The 18533-nt window shown below is 41.0% G+C and overlaps 1 long non-coding RNA gene and 1 pseudogene across 1 annotated transcript; one reads left to right on the top strand and one right to left on the bottom strand.

Annotated features, from left to right (window-relative positions):
* The first annotated feature begins 367 nt into the window (after nucleotides 1-367).
* On the top strand, nucleotides 368-18045 carry LOC140232464 (cytochrome P450 2U1-like; annotated as a pseudogene).
* LOC140232465 (uncharacterized) lies at nucleotides 4983-8989 on the bottom strand. The gene is made up of 3 exons (XR_011901487.1): nucleotides 8908-8989; nucleotides 6481-6673; nucleotides 4983-5474 (listed from the first exon to the last, which is right to left on the bottom strand). It is a non-coding gene; the product is annotated as an uncharacterized lncRNA (long non-coding RNA).
* Nucleotides 18046-18533: the final 488 nt, after the last annotated feature.

The following is an 18533-nucleotide window of genomic DNA, read 5'->3' as shown; positions in this document are numbered from 1 at the left end:
TGGGAAGCCATTGAGCTAACTGGCTCCGTGAGAAGGCATGCGCATGAAAGATCAACATACCTTGGCCTAGTCTGGCTTCCAGACCCTCTGCCCATACTATTTCGCTATCCATGATATTGACGCCCTCAACGTCGAAAACTAGTATAGTTTAAGTTGATTTTTCGGCAAAGGCGGCGACTTCGTCGCGGGGCGGCGACTTCGTCGCCGCGGAGTCCAGTTGGCAAAGGGTCTGGCAACCAGACTAACCTTGGCCCTGCTTTATACCGAGTACTTATAGTTGCCCACCGACCCGCCGGAGCGTCATTTCGGACGAGCCGCCTGTGATAGCGCAACAGATATACCAGCCAAAGGTCGTCTCACTTATACACGCAACATGGATACCCTAAGCTTCCTCGAGTCAAACTGGACAACGTTATGTCTGTTCAGCCTCACTCTAGTGATCTTTTGGACCATCTTAAAGCCCAGGGCAAGAGGTCGACTACCGAAAGGTCCTCGACCCCTGCCTTTCTTTGGAACCTGTTGTCGTTTCCAGAAAACGACGCCTTTCCTCAATATGCTGAATGAGCTTGGGAAAGAGTACGGCCCCGTCTTCACGCTCTAACTCGGAAGCAGACCGGCTGTCATCGTCAATGGATGGGAAGAGATCAAAGAGGTGACGGTGAGAGCGGGAAACGATTTCGGTGACCGAGCGGAGTCTGTCATCTTCAAGTCAATCACACGAAGCGACTTGGTAGGTGACTCCACGAAGATAGAAGTATAAAGCAGCTAGGTATGTTTGGTAAATGATAATCATAGTGGTGAGTATAGTATGTTCACTACTCGATCGACACCATGCACCATTCCTGTACTGTATCTAGATGTAAGTAATGATTATGTTTATAGTGCACTATGTATGTTAGTGGCAAGAGTCGTGCATCGACCTTGGTAGTAAGTAGTAGTAGTAGTAGTAGTAGTAGTAGTAGTAGTAGTAGTAGTAGTAGTAGTGGTAGTAGTAGTAGTAGTAGGAGTAGTAGTAGTACGGGTAGTAGTAGTTTGCAACTGTACTAAAAAGGCTGTTTAGTTAACTGCATTAAGTGATCATAGTTGTTGTAGTAAAATTTCAGGAGCCTATCAGGCGGTGTTTATGACGACCATAGTGTATCGGTACCTATATACACACAGCAATGCTCAACATCAGCGGTGGCAATTTAGAGGCCTCCAGAACAACGGCGTAAATCCGTACTGAGGAGTGGGGGGGATGGTCACCATCACCACGATCACAGCCCATAACCGGACCGGCGCAGCCTTGGTGGGGGGGGGGGGGGGGGGAAGCTTTGTGCCCCCTCCCCCCCCCCCCCCACACACACACACACTTTACAGGGATCGGATGTCCCACTCTTTTCAAGAAATATAAAGTGGGAGGAGAATGGCAGCAAAAATATGAAGACTTTTGTTCTTGTTGTTGCTTTTTTTTTTTGCTTGTCAGATGACTTGCGGCGGAAAATCAGTTTGTTTTTGAAATATCTGTGAGAGGGAGCGGAGCGACCGAACGGGGGAGGGTGTGTATGGGGAGGGGGTGTATCCCTCTCCCACACGAGGAAGATTTTGCATTTTAAGACCTGAAATTCAGCGATCTGGTGCACACGTTTGGTGAAATTTTTGTGTTTTTTTTTTCTTTAAAAAACCCAATAGAAAATGAAATATTCACAATATATTATTGAATGACTAAATGTGGTATTTCAGCTCTTGCTGTGCGACATCACTGCGAAGGCCTACTAAATAGTGGGGCCTATCACCGGCGTAGACAGGATTTGATCTTATCAAGGGGGAGCGGTTATGAGATCGTGAGGGAGCGAAGTAAGCAAGGGGGAGGGTATGGTAGGGGGTTTCCCCCTCCCACTGTGAAATCTGTTTACATTGAAAATTTTGACATTTTACTGTCCAAAAACTGCCGTTTGTAGCTATATTCTTCGCTTTGGAAACTAAGGGGGGGGGGGGCACACCGGCGCAACTGCTGTCAATCACTGGCAGCAACATCAGGAGAATGGCATAGCGATTATGCGAGCGAGCGGAGCGAGCGAGCTTGAAAATTTTGACATAATACTTTTACAGTCTAAAACTGCCGTTTGTAGATATACTTCTTCGCTTTGGGAATTAAGGGTGCCGCACCGGGCGCCGCACCGGGCGCAACCGGGCGTCAATCATTGGCAGCAACATCAGGAGAATGGTGTAGCGATTAAATGCGAGCGAGTTTGAAAATTTTGGCATTTTACAGTCCAAAAACTGCCGTTTTTGGCTGTATTTTTTCGCTTTGGAAATTAAGGGGGGGGGGGGGGGCGCACCGGGCGCAACTGCTGGCAGTTACTGGCAGCAACATCAGGGGAATGGCATAACGATTAAATGCGAGCGAGTGAAGCGAGTGAGCTTGAATATGTTGACTTTTTACAGTCCCAAAACTGTCGTTTGTAGCTATATTCTTCGCTTTGAAATTAAGGGGGGGGGGGGGCGCACCGGGCACAACTGCTGGCAATTACTGGCAGCATGCAACATCAGGAGAATGGCATAACGATTGAATGCGAGCAAGCGAAGCGAGCGAGTTTGAAAATTTTGACATTTTACAGTCCCCAAAGTGCCGTTTGTGGCTGTATTTTTTCGCTTTGAAAATTAAGGGGGGGGGGGCACACCGGGCCAACTGCCGGCAATTACTGGCAGCAACATCAGGGGAATGGCATAACGATTAAATGCGAGCGAGCGAAGCGAGTGAGCTTGAAAATTTTGACTTTTTACAGTCCCGAAACTGTCGTTTATAGCTATATTTTTCGCTTTGGAAATTAAGGGGGGGGGGGGGGGGCGCACCGGGCACAAGTGCTGGCAATTACTGGCAGTATGCAACATCAGGAGAATGGCATAACGATTGAATGCGAGCAAGCGAAGCGAGCGAGTTTGAAAATTTGACATTTTACAGTCCCCAAAGTGCCGTTTGTGGCTGTATTTTTTCGCTTTGGAAATTAGGGGGGGGGGGGGGGGCACGCCGGGCCAACTGCCGGCAATTATTGGCAGCAACATCAGGAGAATGGCATAACGATTAAATGGGAGCGAGCGAAGCGAGTGAGCTTGAAAATTTTGATATTTTACAGTCCCAAAAACTGTCCTTTGTGGCTGTATTATTTCGCTTTGGAAATCAAGGTGGGCGCACCAGGTGAAAACTGCTGGCAGTTACTGGCAGCAACATCAGGAGAATGGCATAATGATTAAATGCGAGTGAGCTTGAACATTTTGACATTTTACAGTCCCCAAAACTGTCGTTTGTGGCTGTATTTTTTCGCTTTGGAAATTAAGGAGGCGCACCGGGCGAAAACTACTGGCAATTACTAGCAGCAACATCAGGAGAATGGCATGATTAAATGCGAGCGAGCGAAGCGAGCGAGCTTCAAAATTTTGACATTTTACAGTCCAAAAACTGCCGTTTGTAGCTATATTTTTTCGCTTGGGAAATTAAGGGGGGCGTATCGGGCGAAAACTGCTGGCAATTACTGGCTGCAACATCAGGAGAATGGTATAATGATTAAATGCGAGCGAGCAAAGCGAGCGAGCTTCAAAATTTTGACATTTTACAGTCCAAAAACTGTCGTTTGTAGCTATATATTTCGCTTCGGAAATTAAGGGGGCGCACCGGGCACAACTGCTGTCAGTCACTGGCAGCAACATCAGGAGAATGGCATAGCGATTAAATGCGAGCGAGCGGAGCGAGCGAGCTTTAAAATTTTGACATTTTACACTCCAAAAACTGCCGTTTGTGGCTATATTTTTCGCTTTTGTTTGTCCCACTTTTATGGGGGAACCATTCCCCCCCCCCCCATCGACGCCTCTGCGTATGAGGGTGCTTTTTTTAAGTGAAAGATCTGCTGCACACTCTTTGATAAATTAGGGAAATATACGTCAATCTCAAAAGTGTACAAAGTCTATCGAAAGGGATCCTGTATAGCGGAGCTTTTGCATGTTTAAGATTGCAATACAACTATCTGGTGCATAGTTCTGGCGCTATTTGGACAATTTTCCATTAAGAAGGTTCGAGATTTGTCCTCATCTCGGGAATTGCTTGGGGGATAAATGATTTGTCTGCCTAAACACTTTCGTAGGGGCGGGCAGATGCCCCTTTGTCCCCCCCCCCCCCCCCCCGAGATAGATTCGACGCCCCTGATCTTCCCTGGGTATGCCCATAGATGTATCCTGACTGAGTCACCAGTCACTGTCGTTTCTCAGGAATGATTCAGGAAATGGAGGGGGTTCAATTATGGCGATATAGTTTTTTTTTATTGCTTGTTTGTTTGTTTGTTTGTTTTCGTACATATTTTGCAGATGGTCCCAAGTTACTCGCGTCATTGCATGTTTACATGTAGGCCTATACTATGTGACGTTGTCAACGTCTGAGCCATACCTTACATTGTACACTCTTAAAAATCCCGGGTCAGAATTGACCCTTTCCGGGTCAATTCTGACCCGGAAACTGGGTCTGTTGGGGTCATACACCGTCCAGGTCAGCCTGACCCGGAGAAAAGAGTCGGCACTACATTGACCCCTTTCCGGGTCACCTTTCTATTCAGTGACCCGGAAATCTGTTGACCCGGAATTGACCCGGAAATGACCCGGAAATCTGTTGACCCGGAATTGTGTTGACCCGGAATTGACCCGGAAACTGGGTCTGTTGGGGTCATACACCATCCGGGTCAGCGTGACCCGGAGAAAAGAGTTGGTAATATATTAACCCCTTTCTGGGTTACGTTTCTATACAGCGACCCGGAAATCTGTGTCACTGGTTTGTACCCTTTCCGGGTCAGTTTGATCCAGAATTCGAATCCGTTGGGGTCAAAATCGCCCCGGCGACATTATGCTGCATGACTCTCGATACATCTTCACATGACACTGCAAAGTATTTGAAATTATTTCATCATAAAATTGTATTTAATACAATTCACTAATCTAATTTAAGTTATACACATATCTGGCGGCCTGTTTTGTATAAAAAAAAACAAACAATATTCATAAACAGTGAGGATTTACTAACTTTCCCATTACACGTGATGAATAGGCAACTGACATGCCCTTGGTTGATATACTATTATTTGCAGTATTTTGTCAATGTTTGTGAAATTATTTAGTAAAGTACATTTCTAAAAAGCTCAAAGCTTATACCAACACTGCTGCGATCATATTTCAAGTAACTATATGAATTTTTCCGGTAGTTGTCACGATGACTTGTATACATGTACATCGAAAAAAATGAAAAACACACATTAATATTCACAACAAAGAAAATACTTATCGTAAAGCCTAAAATAGGGATATTTATATGATTATGAAGTCAAATCATTGATGAATCTTCCTTTGAGTTCTGTGCAGTGGAGTGTGAGGATCCGCTCAGTGAACTTGCTGGTGCTAAGTCTGATGTCACACCTGGTGTAAAATGGACTGGTATGTCTTTAAGACCGCAATACCTGTACAGAGAGAGAGAGAGAGAGAGAGAAGGGGGGGGGGGGGGCGGGAGAGAAGACAAACTGGCATTACATGTAACATGTAATTCCCAATCCAATGCCCTGCCTTATGCTGCCCCGCCCTACCCTGCCCAAAGCCGTTCCTAACAAAGTTTACTGCAATTCGTGATCTCTGAGCAAATTGCAAAAAATCATGCAAAATCTTTACAATAACATTCATGCGTAGCAGAGATCAAAAAGAATGCAGTAATAAGAAAATGAATTTTGTCATTTATTGAGTGGTTTTTTGTTTTGTTTTTTGTTTTGTTTTTTTGTTGCATATTCGTATCAAATATTGCATTGCTTGGTCCCACATAAATATAGTCCCATAGTTGGTCCGACTTAATGCATGTCATGTTTCCATAAAATTATGTTCAAACTCACATTGCCAAAGGTTTAACAGGTGCTACTTTGACTTCGCTGGGTCACACCTGACTCAAAGATATAATGCTAATAATTCAATAATCAAATATTCCTGCATGTCATTCACAAATTTCCTCACCAGAGAACGTGAGAGACATTTTCCTCAAATGCTAAAATTATAGGAATACTGCAGACATACACTATACAAGTACAGTGCTTTCTCATCCAGTAGTACGAGAAACTTTCTTCCCCTCTTTTCTTTGTTCTTTAAAAACACATTTTCAGCTGACGGTTCAGAGAAATTGAAACATGTTTGAACACTCTTTCAATAGGCCTACACCGCATCAGGACCATGAATGGAGAACCTCACAATAGGCTTGACAGAAATTTTGATGCAAATATCAGATATAGAACTACAGTGAAATAACGTAATAACAATTATAATAGTGTAGGGCCTAGTCTTTGTTTTAGTGACCATTTTTTTTTTGTCTTGGTAAGGGAATGATTCTAAGTGCCCTACAATAAAAGAACAAATACAAACTATGAGTAAATGGACAACAGTACGCAGCCTGCCAATATAATCTCGTACAAAGTAATAGGTCTATACCTTTGATGACCATTCCCTTTGGTGAGTGGACAACAGTAAGATGGCTAAGTGCTATTGATCAAGGATGGCCCGAGGAATCGTCAGCAGCTCCCAAGAGGCTTCAGGCTGTTCTTGCTCAGCAAACTGCAGGAGTTCAGCTTGTGGGTCAGCAGGGCGGGGGCATCTTCGCCGGTCATTTCTCGTTACTCTATTTCTTTTGTTTTTTTAATACAAACAAACAGAAAATGATTATTGCCAATTTTTCATCTCACGCTGCAAATCCGCCGTGCATCTCATGTTCTCTCCCTGTCCATATGATGAGTTTGATCATGAGAATTAGTCGTGATTCTCTCCTCAAACAAGATACGACCATCCACATGTCTTTCTAAAAGTGCGCTATTGTAACTGATTTGAGCGTAGCCAGTCACAATAGCATCAAAACAGACAGGCAGTTATATATGGATTGTAGATCTGAGATAAAATGATTTAATGGCATAAAAACACTGACAAAAGCGGCATATGTGAGGAATCATTTCATCTCGGTACAATGTATATTACTATTGTAACTGTTGTCATCGACATTGTCATCATAATGATCATTTACTCCAATATTATACAAGAAGTGAATGGACACGAGTGCGATGGTACAAAATTTCGCACGCAGAAAGATAAAGTGAATCGTGAGCTTTTCATATCTTTCAAGTGGAAATTACACTCGGAATAAATCATTGATGCAGAGTGATCGTGCTTTATCCGATCCGTTATATGGAACCAAAATTGTGGAACCAGTTACCTATTCAGTAAGAGCAACTGTCATCTACAGAGACATTCAAATCTTACAATGTACTGTTCCTATCACACTGAGGACCGAAATTGCTCTCATTAATGTTCGGAAAAATATTCTTTATTTGGTATATGCTGTATTCTTTTATTATTATGTTTGTTTGTTGTACTGGGTATGTCATTGTCTTCTTTGTTGTCTTGTTTGAACATAGATCTATCAAGACAAATGTAAAGATCTAGTTCTATATCTTTTAATTCTTGAAGCACCATGAGCACTGAAACTAAGCTGGACCTGTGCGCTATAATCATCATCATTATCATTATTATTGCTATTATTATTCTTATTATTATCATTACTACTACTACTACTACTACTACTACTACTACTTTTACTACTACTATAGTACTATATTAGACCACAGACTTGTAGAGATAGGCCTACTGGCAGCCAGTCATGGATAGATAGGCCTACCGTACGCTTGACAGACAGCAACCACGTTAGATAGACTCTACTGTTGAGTGGACTAAGCTGGGGGAATTAATTTGCACCTTACTGACGAAACAAATTTGATCGAGCAAACTATAGCCAATAAGTCTCTGCACGAGAGTTTCTACTGACATTAGGGGTGCCTGCATCCTCATCCTTAGCTATCCCTCCTACCAATACCTCTAAATTTACGGCTTTAGCTTAAAAAAAAAGACTTATATTTAAAACTGTAGGGCCTACTTTGTTCTTATAGTCTGAAACCAACCAGATAGATCTAATTTTAAAGTTAGAGCTCTATATAGCTAGAGACTAGGTCTTTATAGCTACCCGACCGGTAGGACCTAGCTAATACTAATAGATTCTATGTTAAATTATGTTATATTGTCTAACAGTTAACTTAGGCCTATAGGCTACTTGGTACTAACTAAGATCCTACTGTATTCCTAGGCCAATTAAAGCCCAAGCCAAGGCGATAATTAACAGAAATAGATCTAGCCTTATCCTCTAAAACTTTAGGCCCTCTTGGCCTACTATTTACGGTAAGAAAATACAACTTTTGAATAGGCCTAGGCCTACGAAGGACGCTAGGTCCTACCTAGAATCTACCATGCTTTCGATACTTATCCAGGCTGAAGATCTCCTGCCGTACACGCGCGTAGTTTAGTCGGCGCTCGTGAAATGAGACGTAACAGTAGAGTAGTAGCTGCTGCATAACAGTGCGTACACTGCTGTTTACACAGTGGATTGGGCAACAACACAACAGCCAGGCGCAGGGTAGGTTCTATAAGATAGTGTCTTTCTTGAGAGATTAGAATCGAAGTCGAGCCATCAGGCATATTTGGGGGCATATCTCTGTTATTTTCATCTTCTTATGAGCGTGAGAATTTTGTGAAATATGTGAGAGTGGCAGCCCAATCCCAAAAAGATAATAACCATAAGACCCATGACTTTTCGGTTCGTCCCGATTTGATCCAGTGCACTGCCGCTGGTGATCCATCCCGGGTGTACAGACTGCATTGTACACATAGTCTACACTGTTTGCCCCAATCGCATTGATCTTCGCATGATGAATAACATGTTAAGTTTACCGCAGAAAACCAAAGCTCAATCTAGTTCTATGATTAGTCAAATCAGAACATGAATATAGAGTATCAAATTGTCAGATCATAGCTACGTACCTTCGAAATTTGAGGCAAATCTCTCCAAACCCCAGGTTTCAAGCAGCCTCCTGACACACGGCATTATCGTGCAGCGTCGCCATGATGAATGTTGATGGGATTTAGGCCAATGAACGAAAGGACCAATCAGGCTCGCGCTTTACTAAGATTCCTCCAATCAAATTGCATCTCCTGAACGTCTGCAAAGCGTTGACCACGAACGGGGTCACAAGCATTTATTCAAGTGCTGGAGCTCCAGAGCTTGTGTCCAGTCGACTCCTTTCCGGGTCACATTGACCCGGAAAGGGTGAGATATTTTTGACTGGGAAAAATGGTTAGAATTCTGACCCGGGGTTTTTAAGAGTGTACAGTATCGTCGGCCTCATGCCAAAAGGGCACTAATAGTGTACAAAGTCTATGATGTTAAGGCCCTTTTGGCATAAGGCCGACGGTTATGTCGATGTTACTTTCTTCGCGAGCGAGCGAAGCGAGCGAGCGCTTGAGAAAATTATGTATACATTTTCCTACAAGATAGAATACTGTTCAGCTCTGTTACCTGTCTGAAGGCCGGTGTACAAACGTCACGCAATATGCCAAAATTGATACTATCACATTTCTGCTTCCTCCATTTTTTCCCCCAAAATTCAGGGGGGGATGTTTGTACAGGCCATCCCCCCCTCCTCCATTTCAGGGGGGGATATATCCCCCCCATCCCCCCCGGGATTTACGCCCTCCAGAAATGCCACGAGAAAGAGATGTCGAGCCGCCAAAAACTGCGGATTTGTAGGCCTAGTCATTGTTTTCATGAATTTTTCTCATCCAGAAATTACATAAGGGGAAACTTAAGTCGCTGCTCAGTTGCAATTCTTGATAGACGCATTAGCTGCTAGCTGCCGCGACAATTGGGACTGTAAAATTACGGCTAGTCCTTATACTATTACCGAAGTCAGTAAATGCGGAAATATTAGTGCCTACACATGTAAATATTCGTATGTATGTATATATTATATATAATTATATAGATTCTGAATTGGTATTTTCCAGGTATTTTTGACACCCGAGCTGACGAGATGTGGAAACAGCACCGTAAGTTCGCTCACACCACCCTGAGAGGTATGGGATTTGGAAAGGTGTCCCTTGAACCACTCATCCTGGAAGAAGTCAACCACCTCGTCAAGTACTTCAAGGTTGTAGTTCATTCCCCTTTATTTGGAGTAGGGATGGGTATATTACTTTGCTTGGCATATTCATCATCGCTTCCGTTATTCGTGCAGACTTTCTAGTCGTTCGCTCCTCAATATCAACTCCAATTTATTTTTACGATTTCTTTATTTTTCAAGAATGCGGTGTATAAATGGAATACAGCAATATGTGGGACGAAATGGTATGAAGGTTAACGAACAAATTGAATCTATCAGGTAGAAACAAAATGCAGTAGATTGCAGTGGTATTTTCTGTTCCGTGACATGGTCACGGAACAGAAAATACCAGCAATCTTCGTGGGCGTGGGACCATAATGCTGTTCTTTTTTTTAACAGAAGTGAGAGGGGTTACTATGGTTACTATGCATTTTAAACGTTGTCTGAAATCTTGACAGTAAAGCACACGGCAGTCACTATAAGCACGAGTAATGATGCTTGATGAAATGACAGCCCTTTCATCATGACAAAGCGACTAAAAACTAGCTATCCTCAAGGATTACACACAAAAGAGGGGGAAATGCAAGTGCAGGGTGAGGGGAGAAAAGAATCACGAATGGCTTCTTTTGATTTTATTTTACATGATAAAGATTATATGCTTTTTAAAGTGATATACCGTCATGTACTAAGTAACTTTCTACGCGTTTCTGATATAGATGAAAGTACCACAGTATGCATCATTCGATACTACAGACGCCAAATGATGTATATAATCATACGTGTATATACATATACATGTATATATATCGTGTATCACGTATTATGAATATGATTATTCATCTAAAAGCAGCACTTATCTATCGCCATGAGATTTTAATTTTCTCTAAAAATGCTATTGTAAAAGGTGTAAGAAGAATGTGAATTGGTTCCGATGGTCAAATTGACCATTCTATACATCAAGTCCATAGTGCCTTGAGGACATTTTAAGTCCACAAGATATTTCTTTGGTAATAAAATGCATGTTATTGCGGGTTCGTGTTGGATATGAATGAATGATTTTGTTGTATGATGAAAAATAAAAGCTTGAGGAAATTCTATTCAATTTGCATTTACTACAATTTCCCCCATACATGTGATTGCAGGGTGATAGGGACGGTAACAGAAGAGTGTTTTATGATGATTTTCTATTCCATGGGCAATAAGTAAATAACGTTAAAAATGAAATACATGTACGGGGGGATTTTTCTAGCAAGAGATGTTTCACTCTATAAAGTATACTCCTATAGTCCTTTCGCGAATTGTGAATATTAACTACATGAGGATAGCAGCTTCAAATATTTTTGTTGTTACTCTTAAAACTTGAATATTACCCTTTTTGTCCAATAATGAACCATCAATCCTTAAATCGTTATCAATTTGCAGATTAACATTGGATTTTTGTAGTTTACTAATGAATGAAACTCGCTTTAACTATTCAGAGATAATTCAATACTTTAGAAACAAGATGATATTTTCTGCCATTCTGCCATTCTGAATTTTGTATCCGATAAGGGTAAGTCATCCATTTTTAGATACATTCGATACGGCTTTGCTCAGTCATGGTGGAAGTCCATTTCTTTCATTCCCCTTTACACTAGCTCCCTTTGGATAATCAAGAATCTACAAGTAAGGCTGTTATCTTTTATTTTAGTTGATAAATTATAATAATGATATCAATTCCTGTGGACATAGATATCATTATCATGAAATAATATATCATTATCCTTCTTCTTGTTGTTGACTTCTCACTTAGCACCACAGATAGCAAGAGTGGTACTTCAAGTACCAGCGAGTATCGTTTGTAAGATTTGTAGAAATTAAATGGAGTTTTCATATAACACCATCGTTACAGTGTAATTAACTCCCACCCTCCCCCCCCCCCCCCCCAATCTCTTCCACAGAGCACCGGAGGTTCAGTGATAGATCCTCGGACAGCTCTTGGGGTGACTTCTTCCAACGTCATTTGCACCCTTGTCATGAAGAGGCGAGAAGAACATGGGTCAGACTCGGCCAGCGAGCTTATGGAAAACGTCCGCCACCTCATGGTTGGCAGCGAGGGAGCCTTGTTGACGGTCGTGCCGTCCGCCTGGCCGATCATGCAATTCTCCAAGAAATGGCGGGATTTGCTCTCGTCATGGGAGGTAGTGAAGAAGTTCTTCAACGAACAGATCGAGAGTCACCAGGCGAGGTTGGACGCGGCGACGGGTGAGTACGTGACTCCGAGTATCCAAGCGGTCTGCTGGATAAATAATTTTGTAATTCCTTCCTCATAGTGCAGATAGGATATCCTGGAACCAGAGGTAGTGTTATATATCACAATGCTGTCTCCGTGATTGGAATTAAGCTAGAACATTCTATCCCTCTAACGGAAAATAGAACCGAGGCCTCCCATGTAAGGGAGTGGCTGCGTTCCACCTCACTTCTCGCGAAGCGTACGGTGGAAACAAGATAAAACAGTCCGTTGCAAGCGGGTCATTGCAAACACGGCGGCGCATTTACGATCCCTTTCTTTCGCCTCAATTGACTCTTGAATACCAAACATAGTCAGTCAACCACATCAACCAGGCTCTCTTGAGAGGAGCTAGACCATTGAAGGAGAGGCTATCTCAATAGAAAGGGAGAAAGGGAGGCTGGTTTCAGTGATTGCTGTGAAATGAAGCAACATTCTTTGGCCCAAGCAGGGAGGTGGAAATCTCTTCCCACCTCCCTGAGCCAAGCTATCACGAAACAAGACAGGACGCCTCCTTCGAGACACATATTGAAACAAGGCCATCGCATTGTCTGCTGGATAATGACGTCACAATATTCTTTCGTTTACCTTGTCAATTTACTGGTTAAATATTCTTAATCTTTTGATGAATCACGTCAAACCTTTTTTTTTTTTTTCCATGAAGAAGGTATTCCGCTAATGAGCGCATTAATCGCCTGTTTCTTGCAATAAACCTTTAAAAGCGGTTGACTTATACCTCATGACGTAAACTCTTTAAACGTCTTCGTAGAATATAAATGTATAACTGTTCATTGTCACTGTATATTCATCCATTAGAATTATGTATAAACATTTTCTCTATCTAGAGATCATCGTAGATGATTGGCAATTATTCGTATTAAAATGATTGAAATTAGTGTAACGATTAAAGCAGTAGTAATATTACTTATAATCATAAAGTTGACAATAACGACACTAAAGGTCATTGAAATGATGTTATAGATAATCATGATTAATCGTTTTATGTTTATGATTATGAACTACCATTGTTGCGGGAATGAATGGTATCATCATCATCACTGTTATCATCATTCATTCATGGCATCATACCTAATTTTTCGTTTATGTTATGATCATGATTAGATCATTATTGCTCTCATAGTTATGATTTTCCTGTTATTATATTCAACTATTCAGGCGAACCTGAAATTCATGATTTCCTCGATGCCTACCTAGTGCACCGGAAGTCGGACCCTGATACGTTTACCATCGAGGCGCTCCACTACGACCTACTGGACCTGTTCTTGGCGGGCACGGACACCATCTCCCTCACTCTCTCCTGGGCCATCAAGTATCTTGCCGTCCACACCGACATCCAGCAGAAAGTTCATGACGAGATAAAAAAGGTAGGATCGGGTGGAGGAGGGAAGGGGGTGAAGGATCCGGGAACGAGTGAAGTGGACCAAGGAATACTCATGGGCGTGGCATTCTTTACTGTTAAGGGGGGGGGGGGTGGTGAGTGAGATGGAGCTATGTTGCTACCACAGAACAGTGCGACCAGCAATCTTCGTGGGCGTGGGACCATAATGTTGTTCTTTTTTTTTTAACAGAAGTGAGAGGGGAAAGAGTGAGATCAGCAACGTGGCTCCCACATGGACTTAGTTACCGAGAAAACTCCGTGGGCGTGGCGCCATAATGTTGTTCCCTTGTTTGACAGAACTGAAATTTATGGTGGAACATAGACTCCGAATTAGATGCAAGTTGTCTCCCACCATCGCTGAATGGACACTTGTATGGTTACTATGTATTTTAAACGTTGTCTGAAATCTTGACAGTACAGCACACGGTTTATGACCAGTTCTAATTAAGATAACTATTTGTGTCATAAGATTAAAAGATGGTGATGATGATGATGATAATAATAATAATAATAATAATAATGACAGTGATACTTTTTGTTATTATTATTTATTTATTTATTTATCTATTTATTTATCTTTCTATCTATCTACCTAGCTAGCTATCTGCCTGAGATCTATTTAGCCATAATTGCAATAATAATAATAATAATAATAATAATAATAATAATAAATCATTTATTAAGCGCGGAAACTATGTCTATATATTCTACTGCGCTTCAAGAGCTCTTAAATTCCTATGTTGCACAATGCTGCATGGGAAGTACAAAAAGAAATAGGCCCATGCTAAAACAAAAAAGTTTTCACTTTTGATTTAAAACTGTCTAAAGTCTGACATTTCCGAATGTCTAATGGTAATCTATTCCACAACCTAGGGGCTGCACAAGAAAATGATCGGTCACCTAAGGTAACTTTTGTTTTGATTTGGGGTATTTGCAATATCAATCTATCATTCGTACTGCGGAGATTATGACTATGAGTCTGAGATTTAAAGTTCAATAATTCACTGATATAACTAGGGGCCTGACCATTCAGAGCTTTATAACATACATACATGAAAAAGATATATGGGAGTGACACAAGTTAGTATTGTAGTGAAGATTTACCTTTGCATTGAGCAAACTTTCAGTCAAGCTCAAATGTACCTGTACGCCTAATACACATGTGCAGGACCTGTATATGATAGAACACAAGCCTATGGTGTTATCGTTTCGCGGCAACAGGATTTCCTTTCTGTCTTCCCTTCTAGATTGCTGGAGACCAGCAGGTATCCATGTCGCACCGCGGGCAGCTTCCTTACACCGAAGCCACGATACTCGAGATCCAGCGGCTTGCCTCCGTGGCGCCGATTGTGCCCCGTATGACGGTCAAAGACACCTCGGCCGGCGGTCAGAACATTCCTGAGGGAACAGAAGTCCTACTCAATCTTTGGTTAGTTCTTTGCTATCAGTGAAATAAAAAAAAAAAACAAAAAACAAAAAACGATGGACTCTTCCTTACAATTATCTGGAATTATTTAAAATGGTTAAAACTACGTATCACATTTTGAGTGAATACACTTGCGGAAGATAATGTTTTTAAGCTTCCGCGAAACATAAATTTGTATTCTTAAATTATTTGCCTGACTAGTTATTTATTTCTTTTCGTATATTTTTTTTTTCTGGGATATAAATCTCCTTTCTCGCGATCAGGAAGCAATTCTGCAAAAATACATTCATTTCTGTATATTTATGGCTGTGTATCGTGAAATGTGACTGTCAAAAATCCGTAAAAACAAGATCAAGCTGCATGTACAGCAAATCACTCCAATGTGCATAATATGTTTATTGTTATCAAATTAGTTTCTTGTCGTTTTCTTCTAACGTTCTCCTAATTAGAATTGTGTATTTAGTTATTCAGTTCATATTGCGTGAAAAGTCGCATTGACTCATCACAGATAGGCAGATAGCAAAACATTTCGGGATTTTCTTTGTGTTTCATCATGAAAGGTCTCTGCATCGTGATCCAGATGTATGGACTGACCCAGATAAGTTCAATCCTGAGAGATTCTTGGAGGATGACGGGACTGTCGTCAAGCAACCGAAGAACTTCCTCCCCTTCTCTGCCGGTAAATTGACCCTCCTCCCTCCATCCACACCCGCACCCCATGGGCGGTGTCCCCTCCATTCTCTTTTGTATAGATGGCATGCAGCGCATAGGAGTTTTAACATGGAGTTTCGGACACATAGTGATACAACTTTCGTTTTGATGGTTGTAGTTTGCGGCCCACTGGATGGAATGGCGTTTCTCAATCCCCCTTGTTTAAATGTGTTTCTCACTTGTAAATGAGATGATAATTTTTGGCTCTCTTGTATCACTTCGCAAAGCTCGAAACTACCTTTTGAAATTATGAATTATTATAGAGCCTTACTCACTCATATTTATCACAAGTACACATACTTCCGCTTAGATCGTAATAAAAAAAAAACACACACACACACACACACACTACACAAACTCACAATCTAACGGCAAATCCACAAGTGTTCGCGTTGTATGTTAAGTTAGAAATACCAATGATTTATTTGCGATTTGAAGCCACATTGCACATTGACAGGAGAAAGGAAGTTTTATTTGATTCTGTTTTTATTCTGATAATTGCCACGGTTTTTTTTTTTATTTTTACTTTCAAGGGAAACGCGTCTGCATGGGTGAGCAGCTAGCGAAGATGGAATTATTCCTCTTCTTCACGACCATCATGCAACAGGTCAAGTTTTCACTTCCGCCTGGCGAATCCGTCTCCTTCGAAGGTTTCATGGACTTGACCCGCGACCCGGCACCGTTTGGAATCCAGATTTATCCCTGGAATGACTGATTCAATAACATCCTGGATTGTGCAGAAGCACAAAAGGTCCTGTTTGGAGACCGGATAACCAGTTTCATCTCTTACTATGCTATCTAAGAGGCACACACAGTAAAATACACTCATGCATTTTGCTATACATGTATATACATATTTCTTTTTTAAACACCAGATTTGCACTATGTAGTAATCCCTTTACAATTTACTTGATGACATTTAGTGATACATTGTATATTTCCTGAGGGTGGGGAGGGGATGGGTGTTAAAACACTCCCTTCCCTATCACCACCCTACCCCAATGAAAAAAAAAAAGTCAGTCTCTGCCCCCCCCCCCCCAAAAAAAAAAAAAAACAGACATTGTAACATAACTGCAATATTATGGTGTATACTTAGTATAGTTGTTAATCGGACACTGCATAAGAGTCAAAATCACAGTAATCATGCTGGCAACCGATGTGAGACTTTTTTCCCTTCCATATATATTATGCTTTTATTTGTTAGAGGCTAGGGCGGGGGTTGTTTTATCAACGGTATGACTCTAACCAGCAAAGCTTCCTTTCTTCCCAGGATCAGAGGTGTAATGCTCGTGAGTTACTCGTATGATATTCGTGTGATGTTCCTTTTGCTCTCAGGGGATGTCGACTTTGGTATGGATTGAATAAAAAACGAAACGAAAGCACCTTGCTTTTTACAATACAGTATACAGTGTTCCACAATCGAAAAAAAAGCATCAGACATTTTGTGTATGTGTGTGTGTGTGTGTGTTTGAAAAGCTGAATGCGAAGAACATGACATAATTCTGTACCGTAATGTAAAACTTATACCGCTGTTGTATGAAAAGAACTACAGTATTTCATTTTATCGTGTGTTTTTTTTTTTCATCGTGTATTTCTTTTCGTCGAAAAGGAAATTAATTGCTAAAAACAAGACTGAAGAAGAGTGAGATGATTATAGAAGAACTTAAAGAACAAAGGTAGCCACGAAAGTTTGTTTCTTCCACAGGCTACACCTCCAACCCTGCATTCCACGAATCATTACGCTTGCAAAGAAATAAACGTTGAGAAAGAAAGATATTATGCAGTTACAGGGCATTATTGTACTGTTGTATATATTTCTTACGATGATAATGATTAGTGAATAGAAGAGTGTATAATTGTTGAGATATCATCTATTTTTATTATTTTATCTTGAATGAGCATAATTTTATATCAAATCATTACCATTTAGTATATAGTATATAATATGTATAATGATATAACTAGGATGGGTGATGTTGATACCTGAATTGTATCGAATGTGTTTTAGTCTTTATCAAAATTGTGCTGTATTATAATGCACATCAGAAAGAGTTGATATAATACAGGGAATCCCACTTTTTAGGCCAGGCTGTGACGTGCGCAAAGTAATATTTTCGTGTAATAGGAAGCAGTTACCATAATTATGTCATGCCCATTTCAGACCAAAGCTGTAATGTGTACATGCAATCTTGTAATAAAATGAATTGTTCATCTATAGAGATGTGTCATGCAGTACTATTCATGCGTCACTTTGATCTTATTCTATGCACTCTGTAGTAAGTAGGAGAGAGGTGTCAAATGAAAGTTTATAGGTCATACAAATACGTACATGTATTTCGCACAAGCACGAGTCATGTAAAATCCATGTACAATATGCACACATACTATGTATACAATGATGTACAATTTGATACGTTCATATTTGTGTTACTATGGCAAGACCAGTGTTAGAAATTATCATGACGATGATGACGGCTTTAATGATTATTGATATACTAACCTTATAGGTCAGGTCATTATTGTTGTCATCATTATCACTGTCATTTGGCGCCTTTGAGCGTGACGTACAAAAATGACGCAAAATAAATTCTGTTCGTCATTATGAGCGTCGTTATTATCGGCATTAGTGAAGTAGTATAGCAACATCATCATTATTATCTTTTATGTTACCATGAACACATCATTATCAACGTCGGTCTTCAG

Source organism: Diadema setosum, chromosome 9, assembly GCF_964275005.1.
Source record: "Diadema setosum chromosome 9, eeDiaSeto1, whole genome shotgun sequence".
NCBI classification, from domain to species: Eukaryota; Metazoa; Echinodermata; class Echinoidea; order Diadematoida; family Diadematidae; genus Diadema; species Diadema setosum.
This window is presented reverse-complemented; position numbering and strand designations above follow the sequence as displayed.